The sequence below is a fragment of the Notechis scutatus genome, chromosome 11 (genome assembly GCF_049901735.1).
Source record: "Notechis scutatus isolate UNSWTSFEM ecotype Mainland chromosome 11, rNotScu1.2, whole genome shotgun sequence".
NCBI lineage: Eukaryota > Metazoa > Chordata > Lepidosauria > Squamata > Elapidae > Notechis > Notechis scutatus.
In genome coordinates, this window is record NC_142019.1 from 512,819 (window position 1) to 525,664 (window position 12,846).

The 12,846-nt window shown below is 47.2% G+C and overlaps 1 protein-coding gene across 6 annotated transcripts in view; it reads left to right on the forward strand.

The window, feature by feature from the left end:
• The first annotated feature begins 260 nt into the window (after positions 1-260).
• The window catches only part of LINGO1 (leucine rich repeat and Ig domain containing 1), a 282,576-nt gene continuing 269,990 nt past the window's right edge, over positions 261-12,846 (forward strand). For 3 of the 6 annotated variants that reach the window (XR_015750752.1, XR_015750753.1, XR_015750754.1), the window contains exon 1: positions 261-482. The gene's annotated coding sequence lies outside the window, so the exon portion shown is untranslated. The remainder of the gene's footprint in view (positions 483-12,846) is intronic. The other 3 variants (XM_087972410.1, XM_087972409.1, XM_087972411.1) reach the window with 1 other exon arrangement.

A 12,846-nucleotide genomic window follows, 5' to 3' on the forward strand; every position in this document is an offset into this window, starting at 1 on the left:
TTCCCCCTCCCGCCGCGGGGGAGCCGGTGTAGCCCAGCCCGGCGCGGGCCTCCTCCCGGCTGATGTCATCCGCAGCTGGCGCGCCTCTGCCTCGCGCGGCCGCCCGGGGAGCCCCGAGGAGCGGCGGCCAGAGGCGGGCTGGGCTGGCGGCGGCGGGAGAAGGAGGAGGAGGAGGAGGAGGAGGAGGAGAGGAGGGGAAGCGAGCGCTGCAGCCGCCTCCGCCGCCGCCGCCGCCGCCGCCGCAGCCAGGCGAGGCAGGCAGGCGAGGCGAGGCGGGCAAGAGGCGCCGGGAGAATGCGCGCTCTTCCTTCCCAGCCGCCGCCGCTCCTCCTCGCTCGCCGCCCGCGGGATTGAGCGCCGCTGGACGCTGGGCGGGCCGGCGGACTGGCCAGCCGGCCGGCTGGGACCTCTCTTCCTCGGAGCAGCGCCGAGATTAGATGCCGGGCTCGGGCGCCGCCGGGCTCGGGCTCCCGGGCCGGAGGGTGAGTCTCGCTCCGGAGGGCACCTTGGCTGGGATGGGGCATTGGAGGGAGGGGGTCTTTCAGCCCGAAAAAAAACGGGGGTGGGGGCTCGGTTTTTTTGGGGGTTGTCCCTTCCCATGACCTACTTTGGAAAGCTTGCCCCCCTCCTCCTCTCCCCTTCCATCTGGGGAAGGCGCTCAGAGTATGCCCCGGAGCACTCTTGTCTTTTGGGACACTGGGCTGAGATTTTCTCTAAGAATTCCCTACCAAAGGTGAGGTTTTTTTAAAGGGGGGGCGTTTGGGAGGAATCGGGGGAGGCGGAAGGTGAGCCTCAGTCCGGAGGGCACCTTGGCTGGGCTGGAAGGGGGTCAACCCGGGAATGGGGGGCGGGGGTCGGTTTTTGGGGGAGGTGTCCCCCTCCCTTAATGCCCTAATGGGAAGACTTGCCCCCTTACCCCCTTCCAAAAGGCGAAGGCGCTCTTGGTATGCCCCGGAACGCTCTTTTCTTTGGACAAGGGAGCCGCGGCGTTTGTTTTGCTTGAGATTTTTTAAAGTGGGGGGTCGGTGGGACGCGGAGGATGGGTCTCAATTTGGAAGGCATCTTGGCCGGGTTGGGGGGGGGGGGGCTGGGAGTGTTGGTGTAACAGCCCGGGAGGGGTGCCAGTTCTTGGGGAGGGGGAGCGTCCCCCTCCCTTCAATGCCCTCATCTGGAAGTCTTGCTCCCTCCCCGCTTCCAACTGGGGAAGGCGCTCGGGGCATGCCCCGGAACACTCTTCTCTCGGCTTACAATGGGGCTGATGGTTGCTATTGTTCTTCCGAAGAGTTCCTTACGAAGGCGAGATTATTTTTGGGGAGGGAGGGGGGTCGCTTTCTTGTCTGCTCGCTTTTTCACGCTTTCTTTCGCCTTTCCAAAAACAAAAACAAAAACCCGCGCGCTCTTTTTCCCCTTTTTTCTTCTCCCCTTTCTTTCTTCTTCTTTTTTTCCTGCGGGGGTGGGGGGTGGAAAGTGGGGTTGGCAAGGCTCACACTCCGGTGGCTGCCTTCACACGAGACGCCGCGGGGAGGCTGCCCGGAAAGGTTTTGGGGCGCCGCGCGACGAGCAGCCGAGGTTCGCAGGTGCGGAGGGGGAGCTGGCGCGGTCTTGGCCTGCGGTCCGGCGTTTAGCCAGGGGTGGAGAAGGAGGGAGGGAGGGGGGCGATTTGGACAACCCTACATTCCTCCCCCTCCCCCCTCCCCGGCGCCCCGAAATGGATTTGGAGGAAGGCAAACTCAAAAGGCTCCCTGGCTTCTGGATCGAACCTTCTTCGCTTGGTTCGCAAGAAGGGATTTGGGTTGGACCCGGGTTCAAGCAGCCGAGGAGTTGCCTATGACTTATGGCAATCGCCTTCCTCCCACCCACCCACCCCAAATTTTTTTGGGGGGCGAGGTGTAAGAAAAGAGCTTCTTTGCAAAATGACCTGCTTGGCTAGCAAGGTGCTACCTGCCTGGTTTGTGTGCAGCTGTGTATGTGTGTATGTGCGTGTGTCAAGGTAAAACAAGGAATTGAGATTAAAACAAAAACAAAAACAAGGTGGGCTTTCGATCACTTGGATAATGAATTCCTGGAGCAGGTGAGACCCTCGTTTTTAAAGCTAAGGGTTTCATTCCATTATTAGGGGTGGCATTTCCCCTCCCCTCCCCCCAATCCTGCGCCGCTGGTGGGCAGTCTTAGAAATCCAAGCTCCCAGCAAGAGGGAGAGGAAGGAGGTGGGTAAACCAAGTCAAATGTTATTTAATTTTTTTTTTTTAAAAAATACATATTTGTGGCTTGCGTGCCAGGTGGTTTAAAAGCCAGGGAGAAGCTGCTGGGCTGTGAGTTCTTAGATAGTCAGGAAACTCAGAGAATTCACCATGAAATGCATTAACCATGAATTAACCATGAAACCCCTTGGTGCTCCCTCGGCTTGGTTGTTTTCTGGCAGACATTTCATGACCCAGCTAGGTAACATCATCAGTGCTAGAAGGGAAGGAGGAAAGGAGGAAGGGGAGGAGGGACACTGAGGGGTCCTTGGTGCTCTCTAAGCTTGGTTGTTTTTTTGCAGACATTTCATTACCCAGCTAGGTAACGTCATGAGTGCTAAAAAGAAACTAGCAATTTTTGAGGAATTTAGGTGGCATGCCCCCCCTTTGCTACTGTAAACCTCTTCTTCCTATCCTCCTTTGCTCTATGTAACCTTGCCGAAATGGTGCGAAGTCGGTGATCAGGCTTACTCTGAGCATGTGTAAATGCCCTCTCAAACACCCAATGGGAGAATCATTTGAAAACGAGAGATAGGTGACTTAGGATTGCCCCTCCCATAAGGTCTAAAGGACAGGCAAAGGTGATGAAACCTTTGCAGGAAGCAAAGTCATTCAGTCTGTTCGGATTAGTCCTTGAAGCTCTGTGTGGACTTTGTAGTTGGTTTTTTTTACAATTAATTTGACACTCAAGTTGTTGGCAGCCATTCAAAGGAGAGAAAGGTGGGTGCTTATCTCGAGGGACTATTTGGGACTCATTACGCACTGGGAATGCACATAATTCCCAGCATTGTAATAAAACAAGAGTTGTTTGGACTCAGCGTGTGCTTAATTACTGTCTCAGGAAGGCTTGGTCAGACACACTACCTTTACTGGTGGGGCAAAAGTATTTTCTGAATGGCATCGAGGCTGGCAAAGTTTGTATGGCTTGTGTGGCATAAAACCACCCCCACAAAGCTTTCCCTTTCCCGAGGCTCCTTGCTGAATTTCCCTGCTGTCATTCCTTTAAGATATAAACGTTGACACTGCTATTTTTCCCCCCCCCGCTGTAGGCGTGTTTCATTGCCATGAAACAATAGTTTTCGCGTCTTTGGTGGAGGTCTCCGTCTGGGCCAGTGCAAATGGCCAGCCAACTGCTTTGATTTTCTAATTTCTTTCGGAGTGTTGGAGGAAAACGACGATTTAAAAGTCAAGTGTCAGGCAGCATCAGGAGAAATAAAAATGAGCCTATCCATATTTTATGCGGCTTGTCCTCCAACCAATGGTGGCCATCTGCCCACCGATGAGCTCCTTGGGGTGGAGTGGATTTCAATCCCTGCCTTCTTTTCTGGGAATTACCCTTCCCTGTGCAGCGGCCGTGGCTTTTCCACTGGTTTTTTCCCCCCAGAAACTCTAAAATCTCCTTCAAGTTCAGCTTGCTTCAATGGATGCAGCCATTGAGTTTTCTTGGGCACGCTATGGCTCACGCTTATATCCTGTTACCTGGGTACTAACCAGGTCTGAACTTGGTTAACCGCTGGGCTTAGACTGAAGGCCAGATGATCTCAAGCTTTCATTGGGGGAGGGAGGGGGAAAGGAGGAGGAGGAGGAGGAGGAGGGCCACTTGTTGAGATATCCTCCTTGATGGATTTGATGCCTCACCTAAGAGACAGATCTGAAACTTTGCTCTGATCTTCCTTCTTTAGAAGCCGAGATCCCCAAACTTGGCAACTTTTAAGACTTGCGGACTTCAACTCCGTATCTCCAGGTATCTTCCTCCCCTGTTGATCTACCTAGGGAGGTGATGATCCCAGGCAAGGATATTTGAGGATTTTTTTTACCTGTGATACAGTTTGAACAAACTCCCGTCTCCTTGGTGTGATGTATTCCTACGAATTTTGTAAGGTGCCTTGAAGTTGTGATTGTTGTGGTTAAAAATAAAACCACCTTCGTGTTTCAGAAGCCTGCATATATTAGGATGAAATAAATGCTTTGGAGATGTGGCCTTTGAGAGACGCTCTTCCGATGTCGCGTTTGTAAGTGAACCGATGTGGAAATAGGCATGTGGATAAGAAATAGTCTTGGATAAATTGCGACGAGTAGCGTCAGAGTAAGATACATGAGGCCCTTAGTGCTCTCTGAGCTTGGTGATTTTCTTGCAGATGTTTCATGACCCAACAAGGTAACACCATCGGTGTTAGAGGGGAGGAGGGGTTTTGGAGGGGGAGGGAGGAAGAGGAGGAGGAGGAGGAAGTCTGTGGAGCCCTTGGTGCTCTCTGAGCTTGGTAGTTTTCTTGCAGATGTTTCATTATCCAACTAGGTAACACCATCAGTGCTAGAGGAGAGTGGGGGGAGGTTTTGGAGGGGAGGAGGTGGAAGAGGAAGAGTGGGAGGAGGAGGAGAAGAAGAAAGGGAGGAGGAAGACTGTGGGGCCCTTGGCACTCTCTGAGTTTGGTAGTTTTCGTGCAGATGTTTCATGACCCAACTAGGTAACACCATCAGGACTACTGGTGCGTAACGGTAATGGATAACGGGTAATGAAACATCTGCAAGAAAACCGCCAAGCTCAGAGGTTACCAAGGGCCCCACAGTTCAAGTATTCTCTTCTATCGGTGATATGTATGCCTTACGGACAAGAGACTATTCACCAAACAGATGCTGGGTGAACAGAGAAATTTTTGCACCACTGATCTGATTAAAATATATAGTGGGATATGCTGCTACTGCTACTAATAATTTGTTCAAGCGGCAGTTGCACCTCCTGCTGAATCGCAGTTTAATATTCCAGATGGCAATCCTGTATCAGCTTTTTTATTATTGTTATTATTATTTGAGAATGCTGCTGCAAATGCACTGGCAGAGACCGACATTCCCTCCTTGTGGCTAACCCCAAGGGATTTGTTTTGGTGTGCGTACCTAGCCACTTCTAGGTCAATCAAACCGTGGTTTGATGCATGTGTGAACCCAGCTGGAAGGTTCTAAGAAAATGGAAAGCCCTGCTTTCCTATCACTGTTTCTGATGCCACCGTATTTTTCAGTAGGAAGTGATTTATTAATAGCTGCAAGCAAACGAAAACAGCTGAAATCTCGTTGAAAGCTGAAATCCTTGTTCTTTTGATTTCTCGATCTTCGGTCCTCCATATAGATGTTCTCATGTTTCCTTTATAACCGTTTCTTGATCTACAGACCTTTGGGCATGTCACTCTCCGGTTAAATCCCAAAGCAAAGCAAAGAAAGCAAGTTTCTAGGGTTACGTTTAACCTTGGATACACGATCCTAATGGAGCCCCCCCCCCCCCGAGATGGCTAGAGTAAGAGTCAAAGGAATTAATCTCGGCACCCCGCAAAGCCTGGACGCCAAGATGGAGGGACAGCTCGATCGATCAACAGGTGGAACCATAAACCATCAGACATTATATAAAAACAGCATCGAAGAAATGGGAACCAATGACAGGGAGAATAAATGATAGCAGAAAAACAGCAGTTACGGATAAAAAGAGCAAGGGGCTAACTCAGCACAGTGTCACGGAAATGAATGGAGTAATTTTGCACCACCACTACCAAGGAAAGTGAAATATATTTATCGGGAGAAATGAATCCCAGATAAATCAAGGTTTTGAAAGCCCTGGCATATTGGGGTCCTATCAAGAGGACCCTTGTGAGAAGATTCCACTCTTGTGGCATTGAAAAGGGAATAGACTTATGTCTCATTATCCCTCAAGTCAGTGGTGGGATTAAAAACATTTTTATTACCAGTTCTGTGGGTGTGGCATGGCTTGGCGGGCATGGCTTGGTGGGCATGGCAGGGGAAGGATACTGTAAAATCCCCATTTCCACCCCACTCCAGGGGAAGGATACTGTAAAATCTCTACTCCCTCCCCACTCCACTAACCTGCTTTCCAGCTCCGTTCTCCTGTGCAGGGCAACCAAACAAGACCCAGCCAATCAGCTGGGACTTGGGAGGCAGAGAATAGATGGGGTTGGCGGGGCCAGTCAGAGGAGGGATTTGCCAGTTCTCCAAACTACTCCAAATTTGCACAACCCTGTTAGATCAGTGGAGCAAAAATCCTGGTGCAAAATATATATATATATATATATATCTTTAAACCACCTTCCCCTTCCGACTGCATTCCAGCCTGCATCGGCCACATTCCTTGTGTGTTCATTGCCTAAATCAGGGAGCAAACAATTTTCATCTGTGATAAAATAAGCCTCCCCAAAAGGGCAACTCATGGCACATCTCCCTGTTCCAAAATGTAATTTTAGCATTTCCAAATTGGGATCTGGGAGAAGGGGGCTGAGCCAGCAGGCCGAACACAAATAGAATTCAGCGCACAAGACGGTTGTTTCTTGCTGGTTAACTCCAGCATTTTCTTCTGTTTGATTCTCCTCTTGACTTCAGGAATGCCAAGGGTTAGTCATGCCCGTGCTCTGGACCCAACCCTATGAATGAGGAAACCTTGGAGTTTTGTGGGATGTGCTTCTAAGCAGATAATGTATCTAATTGTTTGCCTTTTCATAAATCCTGCTTCTGATAAGAGAATATTCGTATTTCAGGGTTGAAATCTGAGCTCCTTGATGTTCTCCGTGATAATCTCTGAACTTGGTTGTTTTCTTGCAAACGTTTCATTACCCAGCCAGGTAACGTCATCAGTTCTAGAAAGTAGTAGAGTTTGCTCTCTGTTTTATTTACAGTGACTTGCCTGATTATTGTTGGTGGGAGTGTTGTTTTCTTCTTGGTAGTTCTTTGATTAGGCTGTTGTTTATTGCTTGATTGTTTGTTTGAGTTGGTAATTCCTTGATTGGGGTATTGTTTCCTGATTGATTGTTGGTCTGGTATTAATCCTGCTGTCAATCTTTGCTGGATAATGAAACGTCTGCAAGAAAACGACCAAGCTCAGAGAGCACCAAGGAGACACCAAGGACCCCACAATCTTCCTTCTGATTGCAACTGACATCTGATGTCACATTGAGAAGATCTCCCTCTAAAATCCAGATGATACAAATGGGCGATGTTTTTGCAATATGGGAATAGTTGGAAGATTGACTTATTTCTGAACCACATTGAGATTTTCCAAAGTTGTTTCCCAAAGAATGGTGGAAAAATGAATATCAGTGATTGTGTGGAAATAGTTACATCTAAAGAGCTTCAAACTGTCTGCTCCTTCATCCTTTTTGTCCACTTTCCTTCTCCTCAAGAAGCAAAATGTTGAAGATTTTTCGGATCATAACTTCACCGGAAAGTATCTTCTTCGTACAATGCCATCTTGGAATGTAAAATTTGTCTAACTTAAACTCACTGATACATTCAGGCGTGTGACCTTTTCTGGACTTTTTCTTCTCCCTCCTGGGAACTGGCTCATTTTTAGAGCTGTTGCTTGACACTGTTTTAAAAGGAAAAAATATATGCTTCCTCAATGATTGCCTTGGTCTCCTGGGGGATTTCTTAGATCTCCTCCAAAACAAGCGTAGGAAATTGGCAACTGAGAAGCCTTCCCTTCCACTGAAGCATGGGAGAAATAGAGAAGGTAAATCTCAGAATTCATCATTTTATGATATTCAGGTTTCCAAATATTCCCCCCCCCCTTTTTTTTTTTAGTTTTTCCTAGTCAGCAGGCAAGGCCAAATGTTTATCAGGCAAAGCTATGGAGCTGGGGACCTTGTAGGTCATCTAGCCCAACCCCCCACCCAAACAGGAGACCCTACACCAATATCTGACAGATGGCAATCCAGTCGCAGAACTGAGGGTTGGCACCTCCATAACTCAAACCCACTTTTCCTGGGATTGTGTAGCTACTGTGTGTAAAAGCCACTACTTTGTTCAGGAGTTACCAACCTGTGGAGGCACCAACCTGTTGAAGACGCCGACATCTACTTCAAAGGCTCTTTTCAGTTTCATGTCCCTAAACCAATGGTCACCAACCAGTGGGCCGGGGGACCACTGGTGGTCCATGAGAACATTTTGGTGGTCCACAGAGAAATGTCATCCCCAAAGCAATTAATCCAGGCTGCGCAGGAACACAGGGCTGTGCCGCCCACATGGCCTGTGGGAACACAAGGCTTGCATCGCTTGCATTGCGAACAACATGAGATAGTGAGGGAGGGGGGAAAGGGTGGAGGGAGGGACTTGCCCCACTCGCCCCACATGCCTGGCCTGGCTGCTTCTTTCTTCTTCTTTCTTCTTCTGCTTTTGGCTGCACGCAAGGAAAGCAGCCAAAGTCTTTCTTTCTCTCCCTCAAACTCTACCAGAAATGAATCGTTGGGACCCTGCAAGGCCTCCTGCTCCAAGAGGCTGCACCGATGTGACAAGTCTCACAAAGACTCATTTCTGGTGGAGTTTGGGGGAGAGAAAGAAAGACTTCTGCTGCTTCTGCTGCTGCTTTCCTTGCATGAAGCCAAAAGTCTCTCTCTCTCTCTCTCTCTTTCCCCCTGAGAACAGAGCTGGAGAGGGTATCTTGCAATCCCAAATAAAGAATGATCGATCGGCAGGAAAATGGGGTGGGGAATTTTCCTGCAGACTTTTTTGGGGGGTTTTCCCAGGGTTTCTGGTCCGTGGGATTTAAAATGATGAGTTTGGTGGTCCCTGAGGTCCAAAAGGTTGGCGACCCCGGCCCTAAACTGAATCTAATCCAGAGTCAGTGTCAATGATTTTCTCTCCAAGTTCTCAATTATCTCTATAGCTGATCTAATTCCTCTCCGCCACCCGCCACCACCCCGGTTCTAAGCTGTGCCGTGTTCTCTTCTTTCTTTTCATGACCCAAAAGCAGTTTCACATTCCTATGATACGGGCCGTTAGCTGTCGTTTCTGACCTAGTCACAGCCAACATGCCTTTGTTGCGTTCATTCAGTTGAAAGCCGACATTTAAAAGGTCTTGAAAAGATCTTACACCGAGACCTGAAAAAGTGAGATGGAGAATGTGGTGTTTTTGTTCTCTAACTTTGATCTTGTACAACGCCTGCTTTTTGCTACCTCTTTCTCTCATCTGTCATGCTGTATGATTCATGGTTACAAATGATTGCTGGGCAGATAGATAACCCTTTTCTAAAGGATGAATAACACAGTGTTGAATTTTTGCTCGACAATGGGTAAAATCAGTTGGATAAATGATTCTCTAATAACGGCTGTCCTGAAGGGGGAAGGAAAACACACATCGGGGATGGTAATTTTTTTTTTTTTAGTAGTTTATGAACATATAAAATGCAGGAAAAGATGGGAAAATAGGGGAGGGAAAGTGAAAAAAGTAGGGGGAAAAAAAAGCATTGACTTTTGACTCTTTTTGGCTCAGTAGAATAAAGTGAGGACAGAACAAAATAGAATTGAATTCTTTCTTGGCCAAGTGTGATTGGATACACAAGGAATTTGTCTCCGGTGCATAAGCTCTCAGTATATATACAGCCTCAACTTTTTTATTTTTACATAATATATGCTAACCATTTCTATAACAACAAACCTATCAGTACACATCAGGGATAGGAAGAGATAAGACTGGAGAAAAACAGGGAAGGGAGGATGGTAGATTTTTAATTTTGAAGGTTTTGGCTCTGGAGAGAGAATTGGTCCTTAGATTCTATTTTACCAGTGTTCTAATATTTGAAGGGCTTCCACAAGGAAGAGCGGGACAATCTATTTTGCAAAGCTGCAGAAGGCAAGGAAAAAAACCCAATGGATGGAAACTACTCAAGGAGAGAAGCAATCCAGAATTAAGGAGGAATTTCCTGACAGTAGAACAATTAATCAGTGGAACAACTTGCCTCTAGAAGTTGTGGATGCTCCAACACTGGAGGTTTTCAAGAAGAGACTGGATAGCCATTTCCCTGGGGATAGTATAGGGTCTCAAACTTGAGTAGGGGGTCAGACTAGAAGACCTCCAATGTCCCTTCTAAGTTTGTTATTTTGTTGTTCTGTTATTTCTGATGGTGAGACCGGGGGAGAAGGAGGGGATGAGAAGACATGGTGTGTAAGGTTGGAGACTTTAGCTGAAGGATACAAAGAAAGAAAGAGGTTTGGAAGAGGGGAGAGAGGCTAGTTAGGTGCTCAAGAGGAAAAACAGCCAAGATGCAGCTAAGAACAGAAAATCCATGAAATGGACAACTTCAGTGATGAGGAATGGCGCACATCAAGCCGAGAACCGCTACTGATTGTGCATAGATCAAGGTCCAAATTCCAAACCAGACCACCACTTTGATGGAAACCCTTGAAAAAAGCTGTTATTAATTGTGCATCAAACATTGCAGCAGACTTCCAAGGAATTCATCTCAAAGACACACAAGACCCCAAAAGTCCAACATTTGAAGGAGGAGGCTTTGAGGAACGTCTCTGTGACATGGGCAACCATACCAACGTCATAAATAAATAACTGGATCTCTAAATTGAGTGACTGCTCTCCCTGAAATCCTTGATGAGACTCTTTAATTGAAGGGATTATGGAGCCCCTTTCCTCAGTTCCAGGAGTGTGGAACTCATCTGATTGCTTTCTCTCTACAATGTAACTTTGGCTGATCAATAAAATTAATCCCATTTATCCTGGCGTGGTTAAAAGGGGCACTTGAAGGTCCCTAACCAGTGGAAAGAAATGGGGGTGATTAGTGTCAATTCTCCTTGTTGCCTTGTGATGGATTTTCAGCGTCTCCTCCACGGATTCTTGGCTTGGTTGCCTTTTGTTTTGCCCTAAATAGCTTGTCTAATAAAGGTTATTATCTGGGGCACAAATCTACTTCATGCTTCAATTTCACTTTGCAAGAGTCAATAATAATAGCAGGACAATGCTTGTTTTAAAGAAGGACCTTTTACCAGTCGGGGTTGGCCTTTTCCCTTTTCCCCAGCGTTGAGCACTTGAGAAATGAGGCAGGACAAATTCTTGGAATAAGGCTTCGGAGCTGATAAACAGGATGCCCAGGTTGATATTAATGGCAAAATCAATCGAATATCTTTGGTATGTCCACCAGGAATCCAGAACGCGGATGAATCTGTGGTAATGAAAGCAAGTCAACCCATCAACCGAGGCTGTTGGATGAAGTGAGAGATGAAGAAAGACAGTGCTTCCTTGGGCTGTGGATGGAGTCCATATCCTTGTTTACAAGCCATGTTTTATTGATGGTTTGTGTAAGGCGAGTCCATAAGGCTGTATTGGGCTGCTGTGAACACCTGGGATGGCTGGTGAAATCTTCCAAGTGTTTTTATTGGGAGTTTTGAAGACCACAGAGGGAAGATCTATGGTGAAATCTTCCAAGCATTTTTATTGGGAGTTTTGAAGACCATGAAAGGAAAGATCTATGGACCTGCTCAGATTTAGTTCCTGTCCCTGTAATCAATGGCAGAGGTAAGGGAGGCCAAAACAATCTTGTTGATGTCTTGGTCCTGCTTCCCTTTCAGGATATGTTTCTCTCCAGGTCATCAATGAAAGGCCAAGCTCACTCCTCCATCACTCTTCCAAACGAAGAAGAAGAAAGGATAGTTGGGTATTTCTAACCAGGCCTTTGAGATCTACCTGGAGCTAGGAGGCATATTCTGAAAGGGGAATGATACCTTCAGAAACCCAGTCCTTTGATTTAGAGAAGTGTCCACGTTGATCCTCAAGAAAAGAGAGAAGGATGTTGGGATGCTGGAGAACATCTAAGGGCCAAAAGAGATACCTGTTGACTAGGTATTCTCTGCAAGATGGCAACCATTTTGTTAGAGAACCTGCCAAATGTGATCATCAACCTCAAAAGTCCAGGGCCTTTACACTGGTTTGTGATGAAACATGGGTTCCCATGGGATGGCAAAGGATGATGGGTGATGACACCCTTCTCCAATTGACCTGACCAATGAACTTGGATGGAGCATCGTGACATTGTGACACAATCACACCTTCATCGGATGGGTATTGTTATGCCTTGTTTTAGAGGTTGCCGTCCTGGCACTCTGGCTTCTAAGCCACGAATTCATGGCTCCAATTTTGTATAGACCAAGCCTGCTGTGGCTTCCACCAAGCCATTGCTACAACAAGCAACAAATAGCTTTGTTTGTGTTGGAAGAAGACCAGTGCCAAAGTTAATCCAGAGGGCTTCAGAGCAGGAGGACAGTGGGGTGGGAAGGAGAATCAAATGCAACTGGAGAAGTCCAACTTGATGATTACAGCCCACCTTGACCAGGTCAGAGATGCTAACAGGATCCCATTGCCAATAAAACTGTTTAGCGAAATTGTCCGGTTCCCAGCACAAGCCATCTCTTTTGCAAGAAGTAAATATTTAATACTCAAATGTCTGATACCTGAAATTGCTGCTTTTAGAGGCATTTTCTGCTATTACTTGGTTTCCACATTAACAACAACAGGCATATATATATATATATATGCACAGCACTCCGGTATTTTCTCTCGCCTTCTCAGCTCTTCCCAAAACTGTAATTGCTTTGGAACTGCCAGATAGTTGGTAAAAAGCAATTTTCTTCACATTATGGGGAAAATCTATCCCATCATATTATTTGCTATAACCTTTTAGAGTTTGAGAAGCAGCAGTAGTAGCAGACTCAGCTGGGGAGACGCTTCAGATTGGCTCCTCTTTATTTATTTATTTACTCCTTCCTTCCTTCCTTCCTTCCTTCCTTCCTTCCTTCCTTCCTTCCTTCCTTCCTTTCTTTTTTCTTTCCT